This window comes from Solanum pennellii, chromosome 11 (genome assembly GCF_001406875.1).
Source record: "Solanum pennellii chromosome 11, SPENNV200".
Taxonomy (NCBI): domain Eukaryota; kingdom Viridiplantae; phylum Streptophyta; class Magnoliopsida; order Solanales; family Solanaceae; genus Solanum; species Solanum pennellii.
Genome location: NC_028647.1, coordinates 54,840,506 through 54,863,644, shown reverse-complemented (window position 1 = coordinate 54,863,644; position 23,139 = coordinate 54,840,506). Strand labels below are relative to the sequence as shown.

The 23,139-nt window shown below is 32.9% G+C and overlaps 1 pseudogene; it reads right to left on the bottom strand.

Annotated features, from left to right (window-relative positions):
* The window catches only part of LOC107003956, a 39,429-nt pseudogene that overhangs the window by 13,532 nt on the left and 2,758 nt on the right, over positions 1 to 23,139 (bottom strand).

Below are 23,139 nucleotides of genomic sequence, written 5' to 3'. Positions count from 1 at the left end.
ACACCCCTTTAAAACTTTTAGCAGAAATCCGACCCAGTTAGGTTTACGCAACTTGTGACGGCCCGTCGTATCTGCGACAGTCCGTCCTGCAGGTCCGTCACAAAGTTCAGAGAGTTAAATTCAGTAAAGGGTTTGTGACGGTCCGTCGTACCTACGACGGTCCGTCCTGCAGTTCCGTCGTGAAGTTCAGAGAGTCGATCTCAGTACCCAGATTTCAGAGTTGAAGTGTTTTGGAACGAAGACCCTCGACGGTCCGTCGTGACCATGACGGTCCGTCGCGTGATCCGTCGACCCAGTCAGTTATTTTCAAAAATAATTCTACTGTTCGAATCGACTAAACAGGTTGTTACAATTAACTGGGTCAAAATCAATTGGGCCATCAGAATTGATATAAATCAGCCCAATTTAAACAAAATTGGGTCATTTGAGCCAATACAATAATAAAAACAAATACCCAAAATACAAATAAAAATAAAATTCCTTACTAAAATATTATAGGAGTAAAATAAACACGTCAAAAATTAGGTGTTCACATATTTAACCGTCTAATTTGAGTCAATATCTCAAAAGGTCACATAACTTTGATAGGTTATCTAACAAAGCCATTAAATTTTGTTTTGTATCATTAAAAATTAAAGTCAAACCTTTCTATCAATAAAATCACTCAATCAAATTTATCATTAAAAGAGTATTGGCATGTCAAAATAAATTCTTATTTATGTAAATATAAATTCCACAATTAAATAAAATTAAAGAAATCTCATTGACTTTCACTTCCCATCACAAAACTATTTTCAAAAAAATCAATTAAAATGTATATCAAAACACAATTTTAAATTTCAAACTTATTTATCTTCAATTTTAAAAAATAATTTTTTCAAACTTCAACAAATCTCTATCAAAAGTAAGATCTTTACCAATTGTATTTAGCAAGACACATCTACAAATCTATGTAAAAAGTAAGATCTCTACCAATTGTATTTAGCAAGACACATTTAAATAGATTACACGCCGAAGAATACTTACTTGTTCTATTTTTTACACATGTTTATTGTTTTTCTTCCTGTTTTGGATTTAATTTGTTGTTTTGCTTTAATACTTATGCTCAGTTTTTATTTAAGAGGCAAACTAAATATTATGGTATTACAGTAATACAAAAATATATTTCACTAATAAAAATTACATTTATTTATTAAGTCACGACATAAATTATACAATAATATCATAAAGAATATATTTGTTTCCGTGGCTAAATTTTCAATAATTTGTTTTGCTATGTCAATATTTTTTAAATAAAATAATTTTGATTGAATGATTTTATTGACGAAAAAAATTCAAGTTTAGTGATTTTATTGATACAAAACAAAGTTCAATGACTTTGCTATATAAATTCTTAAAGTTGAGTGACCTTTTGAGATATTAACTCGTCTAATTTTGAGGGTGTCGTGCATTTAAGGACCGAGAGTATATTTATAACCTTGCATGGTCCGAGGGGGCACATCGAATCCTCAGACTAGACCTGACTCTAATACCATATTAAGTTTGACATTAAACTTAATTTACCTTTCAAAAACTAACTCAAATTGCAAGAAATTTTTTGAAATAGTGATTGATGTTACTATTGGAAATAAATTTATAGCTAACATAACTCATGAAATTTAATTATTTTTCAATTATTGTCTAATATAATGACTGGTAACTTTTTTTTCCTCTTTCATTAATCATTAAAACGAATTAGCTACAGTATGATACATTTTCTTTTTGTAATTTTATATATTTTCTAGACTTACGTGGCATTCAAACATCTCTAACACACTTCAATTAAGTGGACTTACGAAGTGTATCATATAAACCATAATGTATGTAAATAAAAAAAATGAGTTTGGAGGTAATAGTTTTTAATTTAGTTAATGTGTCTCTAAGATTTTATTCATAAATTTTTAACTTGGAGAGTAAATTTTATTATTGTTGCTTGTTGCTACTTGTCACAACCTAATTCACCGGGCCGTGTGGGTACCCACTCTAACACCCAAGTAGGAGAATCCTTATACCACAAAGGGTAAAACATGCAGAAAAAATTAAAGAAGGACATATATAATATAGATCAAAATCTTTATAAACAGAATCTTTTTCAACGAACTAGTTAACACTTGTAAAGTAATTAACAATCCAAGGATCTAGTCTAACAGGTACAAGAGATACTAAGAGTAAAAATTAGACAAAATAACAAAAGACACAACTCTCACCATGCAGGAAGAAGAATGGAAGCTGCTGGAGAATTTCTTCATTTTCACCTAATGAAACATCACCAATCGTGAATCCAGACTATGTGAAAAGACATACAAGAGTAGTATCAGTACAACCACATGTACTAGTAGGCATCATCCGTCAACCTAACGTCCACCTCATAAGATAAGAAATAAATAGTAAGACAATCCATTTAACTACTCGCTTCTCCACCTTTGTCCTTTCTTAGAACATCTTCAATATACACCAACGCTCTGAATACTAACCACTTTCCCCACAACAAACACTTCTAGTTTTATTATATCATAGCCTAAACATGTTAAACCCGTCGAATATTTTCAACTACTACCACCTTTCATTCCTAACAGTCGATCCTGTCATGCCCCTAAATTCTCGTCATCTTGCCTAACCAAGGCCATGTAGTTTCGTTACCTCAAGCTCTAACTTTATCCTGCTCTCTTTTGGTACTTACCCCAAAAAAATACCCATCGTTATCCCCACTCACCCCTAGAACACCTTGATCTTCCACTATTGCCCAACAAGTATATGTTATAGAGCATATCCATGTCACCACATATTCGCACGCATACACATAAATCCACCTACACCCAATCGTCAAGGATTTCAAACACGCACAATATTGAATATAATATGCTTCACAATACACATATATCGCAACAAGTTTCTCCTCTCACGGAATTTAAACTCAAACAGTTAGCTTTCCGAAATGTAGAAATTTGGTCTCATTGTTATGTCGAAACATGAAAATCTTATCGCAAAGTTGTGCCGAAACGTGACAACCCGATCCAATAGTTATGCCATAACGTGGCAACCTGATCTAAGTTAGTTTGTCGGAACGTGGCAATCCAATCCCATTCACACACCATAATCACAATGTATATTCTCACAATCATAAAACAATAGGTGATTCATGACATATAGTTATTCAATTATCCTCATTTACGGTCAGGGCGATCAATAATGCAACATTCACATACATATATGCATTTTAATAGAACAATTACAACATATATCACACAAACATGAAATCACAACCATCACCTACAAATTACCCTCAATTTCTAACATGCAATAGGCCCAGCTCATTCCTAATTCTTGTCACGACCCAACCACCAGACCGTGGGGGCACCCATTATAACACCTAAGCAAGAGAAATCTCACCATCTTAATAGAGAAAATATGCAGAAATTTAAGAAGACGAATAATAGTGTTAAGGAGATTTAATAAATAACACTTTTTAAGTACACTATTTGTTAAACTTGTAAAATAATTTAACAACCCCCAAGGAACTCTAACTGGTACAAGAGCTACTAGGAGTAACAATGGACAATAATTAAATAAAAGAGCACAACTCCCACCATGCGGAAAGAAGAGTCAAAGGTGCTGGAGAAATTCTTTGTCTTTACCTAATGAAACATCACCAACCCTGCATCCAGACTATGTCAAAAAGACATAACAAGAGTAGTATCAGTACAACCACACGTACTGGTAGGCATCATCGGTCAAACGGACACCCACCTTATAATATAAGAAAAGAATAATAGGACCATGCATGGACCACTCGCTTCTCCACCCTTGCCTCTTTCTTAGAACTTATTCAACTTACAACAATGATCTGTCCTCCTAACAGTTTTCCAAACACTAGGACTTTTGGATTCATTAGATCATATAGCCTAAACATGCTAACCCCATTGAATAATCACAAACACCGCTAACATCCTTTTTCTACCAATCGATCATGTCACATTCTTAAATAATCGTCACCTTATCTACCCCGGGCCATATGGTTTTTCCTTACCTTAGTTTGTAGCCCCATTCCATCCTCCTTGGGTACTTACCCAAATAAACACCTCGACAAATCACTCGTTCCCGATAAGTACACATCATAAAATATTTACACTTCACCTCACACTCATATACAGACACATGGTTCAACCTACACCCTGCCATTATTAGATATGAACGTATCAATCACAAGTATATACACATCACAATATCGAAATATCACATGATTTATCCTACGCCCTTGTCACAAGTAGTTGTTCCTCTCACGGAACCCAAGCTCAAACAGTTAGCTTTCAAGAACGTGGCAATTTGATCCCAAAGTATATATGCCGGAACGTGGAAATCTAATTCAAGTTATTTCAAAACGTGACAACCTATCCCAGTTAGCTTGCAAAAACGTGGCAATCCAATCCCCATTCACACAGCACAATCAGAATTATAGGTATATCATCAAGATCATACATTACGTCATGATTTCATGATTACATAATTCATCTATCTCAGTTACAACAAGTGTGATCAATATTACAACATTCATATACATACAAGTATCACAATGAAACAAGAATATGCATACATCATACAATCATAAAATAACAACCATCACCAACAAAGTTTTTCCCAATTCTTATCACACAAGAGACCACGTTCATCCCTAGTTCTTTATTTGGGGTTCATTATTAGGGTTTTAAGCCTAACTTACTAAACATTCATCAACTTTTTACTTCGATAGGTCTAACCTAGCATAGATCAAAATTTATTCTCCTCTAACGGATACCCTTGATTAACGAAGAAATTCTACTCAAGAAAATAACTAAGAACACTCGACCAGTCATCAATTCACTACATCAAGCACTAACCCCATTGCACTATAGAAATTTCCACGGAATTTACTCGGTGCACGAAGGTCTACACATATCTCCTTCAATTGATTTCATATACTGCACTGTAAGCAAAAATTTACAACTACATCAATGCATTAAAACCTAACCTACCTGGGCGTCAAGCAATTGCACAGAGTTTTGATTCCTTTTTCAACTTTTCCTAATTCGCTACAATGAATTTGGCTAATATTTCGTAAGATTCCGCCATTCCATGCCAGAATGCTCCTTCTCCTTCTTTACCAAATTTGGAACAACTTTTTTGAGGTTTCTAGGGTAATTTACGACCTATGGAATATTTTTAGAAAGATGAAAAAATAAGAATTTCTCATAATTAAGGATCCTGATTCGCCGATCCCGCAGCAGCGAGGTAAGTTGTCGCTGCAACGTCGCCGCGCCAGCGGCATCTAACCCGTTGTAGCGGGAAATTAGAGGTTTTCCCCAAATTTTTACCCTTATCAAAGAACGACTATTGGGGTAGTTACAATTCTTCATTACGGTTTAATCCTAGTTCACTCAAATCCATCAATTTCATAACTTCAATAGGTCAAACATAGCATACACCCATAATATTGTACCGCCTTATCGAATAACCTTGTTTTTAATGCAATTCTATTCAAGAAGACAATTTCACAAGTCATGAAAATCTCTACTCAAGCACTAACCCAATTACGTTGAATTATAGAAATTTCCCGCGAAATTCACTCGGTGCACAAATATCTACACATAAACCATAATATTGGTTTCATACATTACATGGTAAACACAGATTTACAACTACTCATTACATAAAACGTAGCCCTACCTGGATGCCAAACGGTTGTACGGGGTTTTTGACTTCGTTTCCAATTTTTACGGATTCAAGACGCTGAGTTTGGTCAAGAATTCACAAGATTCCACCACCCCCACGCTAGAAATCTCTTTCTTCTTCCTTCCCGAGCTTAGAGCAACTTTTTTGAGGTTTCCAGGATAATTTACTACTTTTCCAAGTATTTTAGGAAGATAGAGAAACTAGGATTTCTCATAATTATATTTTGTCTTGCCTATCCAACTGTAGCGGCAACTTACCCATCTGCAGCGTCGCCGCGCTAGCGGCAACTAGCCCGCTGTAGCGGGACATAGTCCAATTTTTTTTATGAATTTTCGTCCTTTCTAAAAACGATTTGTGTCGTTACACTACTATTTCAAGAACAACTACATTATTTTTAAAAGAATCAAATAAATTTTTTATTACAATGATTTAACATTTTAAAAAACTTTCATGCATATCACCGAAGGATATTGTTACAATGAATGAGGTTGTTCTTCCCTCAATTAGAGATCTCAATCTTCGGTATAGGGAGTGGTTCCCTTAGGAAGGGGCCTGCACGACGTAAATTAAGATATAGTCAGACTTCAATGCAGGTATCAAACATTAGGTGGAAAACAAAAAAAAATTAATCTATAACATTAATTATTTTAATTAATTTTTCAATTTCTAAAATTATAAACTTTATTTTGAGTAAGACTCCCGCCTTTACACTGGTGGATACGTAGAAAGTGGATGAATTTTTTTTTTTAAAAACACCATGCTATATAAGTTGAACTTTGGAATGATTAATTAAACAAAAAAGATAACATTATAATAGTTAAATAAAAATAATTATTACTTTTCAAATTTGAGTATTATAATTACTCCATATATTACCAAGTCTTTGATATTTCCGTCTCGTTCCAATGATTTGATAATATCTAATTTGTAGGATAAAATTATGAAATATCAAAATCAATAGTCAATGGCATTAATATATTACTTTTGGAGAATATTTCGTTTTCCATGCTCAATAAAATCTGTCATAAAAGAGATAGTCATTTTAATTTGGTTTTATAGTGATAACTATAATAGTTGTCGTTGAATAATATTTTAAATTATTTTAACAAGTTATCGATTACTATAACTATATCTTTCTGTTGACTTCATTTTAGAAAACTTTATAACTCCGTTAGTTGAAATTATGGTAGGGTATTAAAAACTATAATGATATATAAATTTAATTTACCTATTTATAGTAGTCGAATAAACTATACAAAATTTCAATTGCACATTAATAATCGAAAAAATTATAATATTGTTATATATATTGATAGTATAAAATTTATTTATGTATCTTGAATTGCGATAACATATTCATTATCATTATAATTAATGTGTATCAAAATATAAGTTTTAGTTATATATTAAAAATGGAGCCAAGTAATTACATTGCAAAACATTTGCTAGAGCTTTACTACTTCCTTAAAGCTAGAGCCGTCAATATGGGCTAGGCCCGTTGGGTCGGCCTGGCCTAACTCGGGATTTAATAGGGCTGAGTTAAGATTTTTGAAGCCCATTTAAGAAAAGGGATTTTTAGCCCGGCCTGAATAAGTCTGCTCATTTGGGGGGCTTGAGAAATATTGGTAGGGCCGGCCCGTGGGCCAATAAAAATTAATATAAAAATATAATATAATATTAAAATTTAAAACTAAAGAGAGTCCAAAATCAAAACAATTAGGTTAATATTTCTATTTAGATATTTATACTTTTAGTTGAAAAAAAACTAATAAATATTAAGGAAAATACACAAGTACCCCCTAGACTATGACCAAAATTCCAGAGATACACTTTAACTAAACTAAGGTCCTAATTACCCCTGAACTTTTTTTTTTATTTATACACCTTTTGTCTTATGTGGCACTCTATGTGACTCCACGCAATTGAGGCGCGTCAGAGATATTTAGATGTCACGTAAGCGAAAGAGGTACACAAAATTACAAAAAAAATAAGTTCGGGGGGGTAATACGACCTTAGTAAGGTGTGTCTTTGGGATTTCGGTCATAGTCTAGGGTGTACTTGTGCATTTTCCCTAAATATTATAAAGATTATTATATTTGTGAATTTGATTAACAAGTAGTGAGAAGGTCTCATTTGTTTCCATTAAGATTAAGACGTTTGAATTTGAATACACATTTAAATATTAAGATGTGCATTAAGATCTATATGTGTAAATCTGAATAAACATCTGAATATTAAAATATTGTCTCTGAATCTGAACACTAAATTATTGGGACAGTTTGTTTTCAATATCTGAATGCACATATGAAATTAAACGTTATATCAATAAAATATTATAAAAACCTTGTTAGTAAAATAGTTTTTTTTTATATAAAATAATATTTTGAACATTTTTACCGTAACAAGGTAATATGATTTATCTTTTAAGAACTCAACATCAAGTTACATTATTAATATGACTATTTTTTGCACTCAAATACTTTGAGAATCTAATATAATGCAATTTAAAATAGTTTATATAGAGTAGTAAATATATAGTTTAGGAAAATATTTTATTTTATTTTATTTTATTATAGAAATTTTTTATTGTTATCGATCAAATAACTAATACTTTCTTATTTTTTAAAATCGTGCTAAATATTATATCATGGGAGTGCTTATCAATTCAAATATATTGATTAATTTAGAAAGTAAAAGATGTATATTAAGTTAATATGAATAAAGGAAATTATAATGACAAGCATGTAATTAATATTAATCATTCCAAAGTTCAACTTTCAGGAACAGTCAATACCATTTTAAAGTTTGCAACCTCCTTTTTTCTTCCTGTACTTTCCTGCTGTGGATTGATTCGCTGACAGTAGAGTTTTTGGTATCTACACTCTATTGATTAAGATCATTTTACCCTGGGAGGTTATATTCCAAATCAAACCTCGGATACTAGAGGGGAATAATTTCCTTAAGGGGACACTGTGAGTTCAGTGGACTTGATCTTCTTCCAAACTAAAACATTGATTCAGTTTCTGGTACGTTTGTTTTAAGTACTTTCTGGAATAAAATTTCTGTTCTTCTTGCTTACTGATTCGATGAATTTCAGTTACTTCGTGTTTCTGAATAATTTATTATAATCAGTAATTTCTTGTTTTAATAACACAGATTGGTAAACAATCTTAAGGAAATTAATCTGTGTTTCTGGTGGAGAGAGAAATCTTCGTGATTTTATACTCCTTTAAGTCTGTAATTATAGTTTATTGCTTACTTAGATTGTATCAATTTTTGTTTCTGATTCTGATTCTTAAATGGCAAACACTGGTGATACAGTGGTTGTTGCTGCACCAACCCGAACTCTTGTACCACAAGCAGAAAAAACGGGTAAATTCACAGGTGTGAATTTCAAAGGATGGCAGCAACGAGTATTTTTCTGGCTTACCACTCTTGGTCTGCAGAAATTTACAAGTGAAGATACTCCAGTTCCTGCTGATGAAATGCCAGACAGGGAGAAATTCTTGATTATTGAAGCATGAAAACAGTCAGACTTCCTATGTAAAGTCTATATTTTGAGTGCTTTAGAGGATGACTTATATAATGTCTATAGTGAAATAACAACTTCAAAAGAGTTGTGGAATGCACTTGAGAAGAAATATAAGACAGAAGATGCATGCTTGAAAAAGTTTGTGGTCGCAAAGTTTTTAGACTATAAAATGGTAGATAGTAAAACTGTTGGATCACAAGTGCAAGAACTTCAACTTATTCTCCATGATCTGATTGCTGAAGATATGGTAGTAAATGAAGCTTTTCAAGTGGCTGCAATGATCGAGAAGTTGCCTCCTTCGTGGAACGATTTCAAGAATTATCTAAAGCACAAGCGTAATGAAATGAAGCTTGAAGATCTTGTGATTCGGCTCAAGATTTAGGAAGATAACAAAAACGCCGAAAAGAAGTCGCGTAAGAGTTCAACAATCATTGGAGCTAATATTGTTGAAGAAGCTCTTACCAAAGACAAAAAGAGAAAGAAGTCCAATGGGCAGAAGTCAGAACATGCCAAGAAGAAATTCAAAGACAACTGTTACAATTGTAGCAAGGCTGGCCATAGGTCTTCTGATTGTCATGCTCCAAGAAAGGACAAAAACAAAGGCAAAGGCAAAAGTAAAGCAAACATCGTGGAAAAGATCGAAGATGCAGATGACTTATGTGCAATGATATTAGAGTGTAACTTAATTGGAAATCCCCAGGAGTGATTTCTCGACTCAGGTGCCACTAGACACATTTGCTCTGCGAAAGAAGCCTTTGCAACGTACACTCCTGCTGAGTACAATGGAGATTTATTCATGGGAAACACAACAACAACAAGGATTGCACGAACTGGGAAAGTAATGTTGAAAATGACATCCGACAAGGTGTTGACTTTGAACAATTTTCTCCATGTCCCTACTATTAGGAAGAATTTAGTTTCTGCTGCACTACTCGTTAAGAACGGGTTTAAGTGTGTCCTAGTTAGTTTGATAAAGCTATAATAAGTAAGAATGAAATGTTCATAGGAAAGGGCTACCTCAACGAGGGTCTTTTCAAACTAAATGTAATGGTTGTTGACAGTATTAATAAAAATTCTGCTTCTGTTTACTTATTAGAGTTAAGTGATTTATGGCATGCCCGTTTGGGACATGTAAATTACAAAGCCTTGCGAAAATTGGTTAATCTAGAAGTATTGCCTGATTTTAAATGCGATAAGTCGAAATGCGAAATTTGTGTGGAAAGTAAGTTTGTTAAACATCCTTACAAGTCTGTTGAAAGAAATTCTAAAACTTTAGACTTAATTCACACAGATATATGCGATATGAAGTCAACACCATCTCGTGGTGGGAAAAAGTATTTTATAACTTTTATTGATGACTGCACTCGATTTTGTTATGTATATTTGCTTAATAGTAAGGATGAAGCAATTGATGCATTTAAGCAATACAAAAATGAAGTGGAAAATCAATTGAATCTAAAGGTAAAAATGATTCGGAGTGATAGAGGTAAAGAATATGAATATCCTTTTGCAGAGATATGTTTGGAATATGGTATTATCATCAAACTACTGCACCTTATACACCACAGTCAAATGGTTTGGCAGAACGGAAGAATAGAACATTAAAGGAAATGATGAATGCCTTAATGATCAATTCTGGTTCATCGCGAAACCTTTGGGGGGGAAGCCATCCTTACAGCTAATAAAATACTCAATAGAGTACCCCATCGAAAAACACAATCAATTCCATATGAGTTGTGGAAAGAAAGAATACCCAACTTGAAATATTTCAAAGTGTGGGGGTGTTTAGCCAAGTTAGAGGTTCCTTTAACGAAAAGGGTTAAAATTGGACCCAAATCAATAGATTGTGTCTTTATTGGGTATGCTGTGAATAGTAAAGCCTGTCGATTTTCGGTCCCCAAATCTGATAATCCTGAGATTCATGTTAATACGATAATTGAATCAGATAATGCAGAGAACATTTATCCGTATAAAACTGAAAGTGAGTCAACAAGTGAAAGACCTAAACGACCACGAGAAGAATCAATGGAAAATATTCAAACTAGTGAGGAACCTAGGCGTAGTACTCGGCAACAAAAATCTGCTTCTTTCGGACCAGATTTTGTAGCACTATTGCTTGAAAATGAGCCTCAAACATTTAAAGCAGCTATGTCTTCGTCAGAGTCAACTTATTGGAAAGAAGCAGTCAACAGTGAGATTGAATCAATTTTAAGCAATCACACTTGGGAATTGACTGATCTTCCTCCAGGAAATAAACCTTTAGGATCAAAATGGATCTTTAAAAGGAAAATGAAACCTGATGGGACTATTGACAAATATAAGGCTAGACTGGTAATCAAAGGGTACAGACAAAAGGAAGCTCTCGACTACTTTGACACATACTCTCCAGTAACAAGGATAACATCGATTAGGATGTTAATAGCACTAGCAGCAGTGCATGATCTTAAAATCCACCAAATGGATGTAAAGACAGCCTTCTTAAATGGAGAGTTAGAGGAAGAAATATACATGGAACAACCTGAAGGGTTTATAGTTCCTGGTAAAGAAAAGAAAGTGTGCAGACATGTGAAGTCACTTTATGGACTCAAGCAAGCACCCAAACGATGGCATGCTAAATTTGACCAAATAATGTTGGCAAATGGATTCAAGATTAACGAATGTGATAAATGTGTTTACATTAAAAACGTTATGAATGATGAAGTCATTGTTTGTTTGTATGTTGATAACATGTTAATATGAGTAAAGAAATTGACGATATAAATGCTCCTAAGCGCATGTTGTCTAGCAAGTTCGATATGAAAGACTTAGGAGTTGCTGATTTGATCTTAGGGGTCAGGATTATCAAAACTCCCGAGGGACTAGCATTATCTCAATCTCATTATATTGAAAATGTATTGGATAAATTCAAATACTTGAATTTCAATGTTGTCAAAACTCCAATTGATTTAAGTTGTACATTTAAAAAGAATGAAGGTCAAAGTGACTCTCAATTGGAATATGCCAGAGTGTTGGGAAGTTTGATGTATATTATGAATTGCACGCGACCAGATATAACATGTGCTATTAGTAAACTGAGTCGGTACACTGGTAATCCGAATCAAACTTACTGGATGGCTATGAAACGTGTGTTGGGTTATCTAAAATATACACAACATTATGCTTTGCACTATAATAAATGTCCTGCTATAATTGAAGGATATAGTGATGCAAATTGGATCACCGGGTCAAATGATGTAAAATCCACGAGTGATTATGTGTTCATACTTGGTGGAGGGGCAGTCTCTTGGAAATCGTCCAAACTGACATGTATTGCTCGCTCCACAATGAAATCTGAATTCATTGCTTTGGATAAGGCTGGTGAAGAAGCGGAATGGCTCCGGAATTTCCTAGAGGATATTCCATTCTGGCCCAAACCTGTTGGACCAATTTGCATACATTGCGATAGTCAAGCAGCAATAGGTAGGGCAGGGAGCGTTATGTACAACGGGAAGTCTCATCATATACGACGGAGACATAACACCGTAAGACAATTGCTCTCTAGTGGAATTATCACAATTGACTATGTAAAGTCAAGCGATAATGTGTCAGATCCACTAACGAAAGGCCAAGTGAGAGAGGCAGTTGAAAGATCATCTAAGGGAATGGGTTTACGGCTTAGGACAAGTCAGCATGACGGTAACTCTATCTAGCAGACTGGAGATCCCAATAGCAAGATTCGAGGAGAAAAACAAAGTTGTGGCTGACGGTTCGACATTGTCAATTAACTCAATTCATTCTCATGATAAAGACAATGTTCAGGAAAATGTTAAGACTTTAAGGCTTGTTAATGAGGTAATAAAGCTTAAAGTTTTTAATGATTTGCTAAGTTTGGTAGATTTGACCAAATAGTGTATCTACGAGATGACACGGTTAGAAATCACCTATGTGAGTGTGAAGTGAAAGCCGCTTCAAAGAGAATTTTATGTCATAAGTCTATTCTCTATACACTCATGAAACCAGTAGGTGTTCATGGATGAAACGAACACAACCGTAATAATTATAAACAGTAAAGGGTTAATTGTGTGACATATGGTTGTCTAGGTATACACCAAAGCTCGACGGTTCAAAGATATCACATCTACCGATTTATCGAGTATATCCGACATATGTTCACTACGGAAAGTCCAAGGGAAAACCTACTTATCCAGATGCAATTAATCCTTGCTTGTAAAATACACAATTGTCCGTGCATTCCTATGTTATAACCATTCCCCATCAATGTGGGACATTGTTGGGTATGTAGCAAGAATTGATGCAAAATAGAGGGAATGAGAGGAATTTGAAAAGTTGAGAACTTGAAGAGTTGGGAACTTGAAAAGTCCTCTTATGCTTTAATGAAAAAGGCAATTGTCCCTCATCGGTAATGGAAAGGAAAATAGGAGAGTTTAAATACATAAACACTTCTATTAATTGTTAAAAGGGTTGGAAAGAGGGACCCCCCTCGCGCCGTCGTCGTCTCACGGTCGCTTCTGCTTCGGCTTCGGCTTCGGCAATTGATCGATCGAGAGATTATTTTTGGGACAAAATTTTTTTAATTATTGATTTAATTAATTAAATGGTCAAAAAATATTTTCAATTAATTAGTTGATAACAGATGTTAACCAAAATGTTTTCAACTTTTTAGTTAACCCGACCCGACTCGAATCCGCGCGCGTGAGCCGTTTTATTTTCCATTATATTTAAAATTCCCACCATGACTGTTCTGAAAGGTTGCAACTTTCAGGAACAGTCAATTACCATTTGAAAGTTTGCAACCTTTCATTAATGGTCGTATCTATTCTGAAAGGGTTGCAACCCTTTCAGAATTATATTCTTCTTGCCTATAAATACCAGTCAGTCTTCAGAATATTTTCCAACGAACTTTCTCATCTTCCTTCTTCTTCAAAATACATTTTTTCTTCGTGTACTTTCCTGCTGTGGATTTATTCGCTGACAGTAGTGTTTTTGGTATCTACACTCTACTGATTAAGATAATTTTACCCTGGAAAGTTATATTCCAAATCAAACCTCGGATACTAGAGGGGAATAATTTCCTTAAGGGGACACTGTGAGTTCAGTGGACTTGATCTTCTTCCAAACTAAAACATTGTTTCAGTTTCTGGTATGTTTGTTTTAAGTATTTTCTGAAATAAAATTTCTGTTCATCTTGCTTACTGATTCGATAAATTTCAGTTACTTCGTGTTTATGAATAATTTATTACAATCAATAATTTCTACATTCATTTTGATCTTGTTGAGGACATTGACGTCTTCTGACGCTAACAAATCCATTAATGGCAACATCACTTTATCTATTCATCCCCTCCCTTTCCTTCTTCCTTACTTTTTTAACTTTATTTTTCAAATCTATCAACCGGCAAAACATCTTAACAAGTCTCACCATCATTATTCACTTTTCTTCCTCACAAGTGCAACATCAAGATATTTGGATTTTACAATACTGGTAAAAATGAATACGGGGAAGATGTATGAGGAAAGAATAAAGAATTATAAAAAAGTTGAAAAAAATAAAATTTTATGAAATTTCCATGTATCAAGCACGTAATATTCAGATGTCTAACACAGATATGGTTATAACTTTTTTAATTTCAATTTTAAATACTTCAAGGGGTGATAGGCTCTCGTCAAATTAAAGTGTGTAATTAAAAATATGAATATAAATTAAGGAGACTTTTAGACATTTTCTCAATAAAATAAAAGAGAAAGTTACATATTTCACAATCATATATATATATACACACACACTTAGATACCTGACTGAATGATGTTTATTTTCGATACTTTAGATAAAATTTCGCTATGTCATTGTGACAGCTTTTGTTTATATGATATAATGAGTGTGATTGTAATGTGTGAACTGGTTTTTAGTTAATTTTTAAATAATTTTGTCTTCTTTTCCCATTTTGCTTATGCTAAATTTCATCCATTGCCAATGTAAATTTCAACAAAATAACGGAGTGAATTCGTTTAAACTAAGTTAATTTTTTTTTTGCAAATTAAAAGACAATCGGGGGTTCGTGGGGGTGGGGGTTTCTATCTGCAAAAGGAATAGGGAGAAGACAACGCTAGGGCTCTTTGGAAAAGACAATATGGTGGTGGTAGTGGTGTGGGAGGTCATTAATTTATTGATTAATTTTTATTTTTACTTAAAATTTATTATTTAAAACTTATATTTGATACAAATGATAAATGTCATCGTTTAATTTGTCATATTATATATCATTCATTTTACATGAGGTGTCTAATATGAATATTGTTCATTTAAGGTATTTAAGTGAAATATCGTGTAACTTTAAGAGGCAACCGATAAACTAAGCCAACTTAAAAAAATAGAAAGTCATTTTAATTTATTTTTTATTATAATGTGGATTTTACATTATAATTTTGGATATTATTTTTTATCAGATTTTTCTAAAAAAAATTAAAGAAAAAGGACGTGCTATACATGAGAGAAAATGACATAAATAGTTCCTTAACTATAGGAGTAGGTCTAGAATGGTACGTTAACAATACATTTAACAGATTTAGTCCTTTAACTATTTAAAATTTATCAAGTTTGGTCCCTTATACACTTACCGATTTTAGCCTCTTAACTATAAACTTATCGATTTTAGTTCTTTAAGTATTCAAAAACTTATCAAGTTTGCTCTTTGTTCATTTCAATATAAATAGCTTATGTTTATATTAATGAAAATCTTCGTGAAATAAATTTTTTAACCAATTTTTAAAGTTGTTTCTCTATATCTCCTATTTTTCTTCAAACTACTCCTATGAAAGGACAATAATGTCATCTACTCAAAAGAAAATTAATGAGGAAAGAAGATATAAGTCATAATTTTATTCAATTGAGGATAAAACTAAGCATATAATTATTGTTAATGACTTAAATCCGCACTTGAATATGCTAATCAATGCGGATTTTATTTAATTCAATCAAATTTCTTTACGTAAATGACTAGAATAATAAAATTGATTGATTTAAAAAAATATTTTTTTCTACAAATCTATTATTTTATAAATTTCAATTTTTGAAAAATTAAACAAATTATGTTCAATGAAGTCGTTAGAGTACAAAGTTTGGATTTAACAGGTAATAATTTTTTCAATAATAAAGTTTAGCATATTCAAGTCCTTGGTAACAATAATATGCTTCATTTTATCCTCTGATGAATAAAATTATGACTTATATTTTCTTTTCTCGTGATTTTTATTTCAAATTGTTGAGGTTAAAGTTTTTCGCATAAGGTTAATTTGAAGAAAATATTGTTAAAGAATTTAATTTCTCGAGACATGAATCCGTTAATATAACCTAAACTATTTGTTTTAAAAAATAAAAAAAGACTAAGTCTAATAAGTTTTTCATACTTAAAGGAGTAAATTTAATAAGTTTATAGTTAAGAGATTAAAACTGTTAAATATATAGTTAAAGAACAAAAATTGATAAGTTTTTTAACTAGTTCAGATATTAAATCTGTTAAGTATATAATTAAGTGACCCACTCTATAGTTAAGGGACTACTCCTATGCATGACATATCAGATTAATATATAGTTAGAGATCTTTCTATAGTTCTCTAAGTAATATAATACTGTCAATACGTACTAGGAACATTCATCAGTTAAATATTATATTAATAAATAATGGCATGCATAAATGTCATTTTCAACAACATATATTTAGGCATTATATTAGTTGAAAGTCAAAGTCAGCAGGCTATATCCAATTACATATAGAATTGAAATTGAATACAAGATCTAATAATTTATTCAAAAGAATTCACGTTAACATCTCTTGCCACAGTTTTGGCTAGTAGGAGTAGGAGATGTGAACGATCGAACCGATCAATAAATTAAATTGAGAAAATTCTATTAGATTTATGAATTTTTGATGGTTTTATAAAAAAAATTATTATTCGATTATCGACGTAATTTTATTTTTTAAAATATTTTGTTATTAGATAAATCAATAATCCATTAAGAAAATAATATTTTACTATTTTATCCTTCGTAAATATTAGATATTAATCATTTAACATAATTAATTAAACATTATATCAATTCTCTAGTACAATACAATCAATCTAACTTAATATTATCTTTCTTGTTTTACCATATCAAAACATTTATAACTAATTTTCTTGTTTCATTATATCACAACAAATTATTGATAGAGAAGTGACAAGTTATATATTTATTTCATGAGCAGTTATTTTATTGGGTAAATAAAAAATTAAATTAACGATCGAAAACCGATAAGCTATTATTATTATTATTATTATTATTATTATTATTATTATTATTATTATAATAAGATAAATGTATTAACAAAGATTTGTTAGGTTTCTATGATTGTTCCTTGCTGTTTTGCTATGCTGCTAGCTAGTCATGCATCATCTTTGAATGTATTTGCATGTAGTCTTTTGCCCTTAATCACAATTATTATAATATGTTTACTTTGTTAAATTACTCAATCATGAGAAATTGAGTTTATTAATGTGGAGTAAATGTTTACATTCCAAAAAAATAGTTCAAACGAAGAATGATTATTCAAGCATTATAAGGAATTCAAAGTTTCTTTTCTATCTGATGTGGGGTCGTTCTCATCAACACCCTCTTTACACCCGAATTCAAATATAATTTATTTATAATTTCGCTGTCTAATTTGGAGAGTGGCATGTATTTAAGGATCCGGAGCATTAATTCATAACCTTGTGGTCTGAGGGAGCACATCAAACCCACACACCAGGTCTGATTTTAATACCATATCAAGTTTGATTCTAGACCTAATTTCTCCCTCAAAAACTAACTCAAAGAGCAACAGAATATTTGAAAAAATGATTGATGTAACGGTTGGAAATAAATATATACATAACATAACTCATGAGGTTTAATTATTTCTCAATTCTTGTTTGATATAATGATAGGTAATTTTTTTTTCTTTCATTATTTCATGAATTAATATGGAGGTCGTTATGTTTTCAGTATTGAGGCTATTCTAGCTTAATCATTGAAACGAATTAGCTACAACGTGATACATTGGACATTGGTCAAAATATTAACATCTCAGAACATAACAAAGTGTTTATTTCATTCTTGATTAAATATATTCAATAGGAAAATAATTAAATGAATAAGTAAACTTGGAAACAATACTTGTAATTGGCTTTTGAAAGATTAATTTATAGAGCCACAAAACAGTTCTTATGATCCCATTTTGGCCCGTTAACAGACTAATATCTCCCATTCTAACCATGGCAGCAGCGAAATCAGAGGCAAATCTGCGAGGGCTATAGCTATATTCTAAAACAATATCATCTGTAGATCCTCCACTCAAAAGAACTTGATCCGATTGAAGAAGACCTTTTCTTTGCCTCAAGTTCTTGAAGTAGTTGTTATCCAATTGATTAGGTGTAACCAAATCAAGTGGAGCTAGTTTTCCATTTTGGCTTCTTGAGGACAACGACGTCTTCTAGTGCTAGCAAATCCAGCATCGATGTCTTTTCCATTGCTGTAAATTCTATCACGGAAAAGGAAGCATTGTGCTAGACCTATTAAATGTGATCCTAAAATCACAAAGTAGAAATCATTTGACGATGCAAGTATTATGATAGATAAAATTCTATTTTCAATAATTAGATGGAGTTTTACCTGATAAAGAAACCACATCCCTTGTGCAAAGGCCTTTTCTGGCAAAGCCAGAAATAAGTGTATCAAGGGGATCAAAAGGACCGGGAAGATCAGTTTCTGCAAGAGTATGACTTGCAGTGGTTGAATCTCTTCTTCCAAGTTTTATTGTCCATGATGGACCTCCAACCTGATTGTCATTTACATAATGTTGATTAGTGTCTGACGACACCTTCTTTATAGCATAAAAATAATAAGAATTCTATTTCAAATAATAAGTATGTCTGCGCATGATATAACTCCGGGACATGTTTTCTCAACCTCTCTTTTTGCATCTTCGATAATACCGTAACCTCTAACTGACCCTAGATTTGGCAATGCAGTCTTCTCACTAACAAGCGTAGGCGTCTCATCAAGTTAGATCGAAGCATCACAACCCTAAAGTCAAAGTTACAAAGTAGTAATTAGTATATGGTCAAACTAAATCTAACTTGTATATTGTCTAGCCAATAACCTGAACAAAGCAATCATGAAAATGAAGTCGGATGAGAGATTATTAAAGAAGGCATCACTTAAGTAAGTTGGTATAGATGTAATTTGTAATAATCTAGAGGACTAATTAGATAGAAAGTTAGTTAGAGTAGTTATAAGATTCCTTTACTATTCATACATATATGTATGTAAACAAGGCAGAAGTAATATACAGATTTCAGTTTGATTTCTCTGTTCTTAGAACATTCCAGAATAGATGAATTTTTCTTCTTCATATCTTCATTCTGGATTCTGAACATGGTATCAGAGCTCTTACAGTAGGTGTAATCGAAAATGTTCAAGCAAAATCTGAGAAATTGAAGCAGCCATGGCAACTGTTGATAATAATTACCAGAAAAATTGAGCCATAATCATCCTTTGTTCTTGAATAACATTGATAATTCTGGTGTTATGTTGATCTCGATTCAGCTATCTACATCTGAAAACTTCTCGGTGTGGAGCAGAGCTATGAGAATAGCTATTTTGGGAAGAAACAAGCTAGGATTCATCGATGGATCTTGCAAAAAGGAAGCATAAGGAGAAATTTTGAAAATTTTGTGGGAATGATGTAATGCCATTGTTCTATCATGGATCATGAATTGTGTATCAAAAGAATTGCTTAGTAGGATTGTTTACTCAACAAATGCAGCAGATGTATGAAAAGAATTTGTGTGAAAGGTATGACAAAGTTGATAGGAGTCGAATTTATCAATTACACAAAGAAATTGCAACTATCAGTCAAGGTATGAGCACTGTCTCTATATATTTCTCTCGGTTGCGAGAACTATGGGTAGAGTATGATAGTTTGGTTCCTGTATCTAGTTGTGATTGTCCTAATTCAAGAGATTTTATTACGTTTATGCACAATCAAAAATTGTTCAGTTTCTTATGGGTCTTAACGAGTCATATGATCAAGCTCGAGGCCAGATCCTTATGATGATACCTCTTCCTTCTCTTAATAAGGCCTATTCCATGTTGATCGAGAGGGAAAGTCAGTGTAGAATTACACAATCTACTAATAGTGAATAGATCGAATTACATGCAATGTTCACTACTCGAAATTCATCCACACCTAAACACAAATCTCCTAATGTTCCTAGCTATGATCCCAATGTATTCTGTGATTACTGTAATCGAACAGGACATACTCGAGCTATTTATTTTAAACTTCATGGATATCCTCCCGGTCTTGAAAGAAGAAAGAAAGGACCATCATATGGAAGAGGAAGAAATCATAATGAAAAAAGACAGTTTCATGTAGCTCACAATGTTGTTAGTAATGATCAGCAGCAAAAGTACACAGAAGATTCTAGTTCTAACAGAGAAGAGAATTCAAGCAACAATTCATATGGTAGAGGTTTCAGTGGAAGATTGAATCATAATGAGTACACTAGAGGTATGAGTGTTATTCAGGATCAATACAATCAGATACTACAAATGCTTGGACATACAAATACTAAGGGAGGAACAGAGGGATCAACTTCACAATCTAACAATGTTGGAGGTGCTAATCTAGTTCAAGATTATTCATCCTCAACAGGTAAAGATATTGCACTTACAGTTGGTAACAGACATCAGGGGTGGATTATAGATTCAGGTGCTACTAATCATATGACATACTCTTCTACTATACTTGATTATCAACAACAAATTCCATCAGATAAACCTAGAAGAGTATATTTGCCAAATGGAGATAATGTCAATGTCACTCACACAAGATCTTGTCATATGACTTCACAAGATATTATAAAAAATGTTCTACTAATTCCTTATTTTAAGTTTAATCTGTTGTCAGTCTCAAAGCTTTCCAAGGATCTAAACTGTGTTGTTTCCTTCTTTCCTGACTTTGTCATCTTTCAGCACCTCTACAGTGGGCAGGTGAAGGGGATTGGTAGAGAAAATGCAGGTCTCTATCATTTACCTATTCACAAAGTCAGTAGAGGCAAACATACTCAGTGTTTTACAGTAGAAGAGAATAAAGAAATACAAACTCCATCCTTATCTGATTCACAAGTTCTACTATGGCATCAAAGGCTAGGCCACACATCACCTAGTGTCTTAACACATGTTTTTAACTTTTCTGTCACTCAATGTTCTAAGGAACTACATACTTGCACAATTTGTCCACTAGCTAAACAACATAGACTACCATTTGTTCAAAGTACTTCCATGTCTACTCAGTCTTTCCAGTTGTTACACATTGATGTCTGGGGGCCATTCAATACTCCTACTCATGATGGCAATAGATTCTTTGCAACAATTGTTGATGATTGTACAAGAATACTGTGGCTATTTCTAAAGTGATGTTTGTGTTGTATTACAAGACTTCTTTATTTTGGTTCAAACTCAGTTTCATTCCAAAGTTCAGATCATTAGAACAGATAATGGTTCTGAATTTGTAAATGCTGAATGTAACATGTTGTTCACCAGTCTAGGTATTGTTCATCAAAGAACTTGAATTCATACACCTCAGCAGAATGGAATTGCTGAGAGAAATCACAAACATATCTTAGAGATAGCTAGAGCAATAAAGTTCCAAGGTCATATTCCCATCAGATTTTGGGGACATTGTATACTGAGTGCTGCATATATTATTAATAGGCTTCCTACACCAGTGTTATATGGTAAATCACCTTATGAAATTTTCCACAAGAAACAACCTTCACTTCAACATTTGAGAGTTCTAGGTTGCTTATGTTTTGCCAAAAATATGTATATTCAAGATAAGTTTTAGCCAAGAAGTGTAGTTGCTGTTCATATGGGTTACAATGAGAATACTAAAGGATATATACTATATGATTTGAAGAACAAATATTTCTTTCTTAGTAGAGATGTTTTGTTTAGAGAATCCACATTTCTTTTTGCAATTCCGGCCTCCACAGCTTGGCAATTATTTCCTACTACTTTTCCATCAGATGTTGATCCTGATCCTAGAGATTTACCTACAACTGAGACTGAACCTGGTATATCTACATCAGATGTGTCTATTCCTGAACAAAGAAGATCCAGAAGGAGTAGTAGAGCTCCATTATGGATGAAAGACTATGTAGCAGCTGCAAAACTCAAATCAAGTAATAAGCCAGCTTACTCTATTGACAAATATGTTACTGTCACGACCCAAAACGGGCCGCGACTGGCACCCACACTTATCCTACTATGTGAGCGAACCAACCAATCCAATCCCCAACATTTCAGCCATAATTAACAAAATATAATGCGGAAGACTTAAAACTCATTAATACAAATCGATTAAATAACTTATAAAACTCAATACTTATTATTCCCAAAACCTGGAAGTCATCACCACAAGAACATCTATCCTCAAATTACTAATCTAAGAGTATCTAAGAAGCTAAAATAAGTAAAAAGCTAGTCCATGCCGGAATCTCAAGGCATCAAGACATGAAGAGGAAGATCCAGTCCAAGCTAGAAGCAATAGCTCACCCTGAAATCTGGCTTGATGAAGACTGGCTAGAGTTGCGGCTGAGTTGAAGACGATGGCACGTTTGCTGCACTTCACAAATGACAAAGAAAGATACATACAAGTAGGGGTCAGTACAAAACACAAGTACTGAGTAGGTATCATCGGCCAACTCAAAATAGAAAACAGTATATATCAGATAATATCATAAATCAACTACAATACTCAACATGTAGCAACAACAAGTTC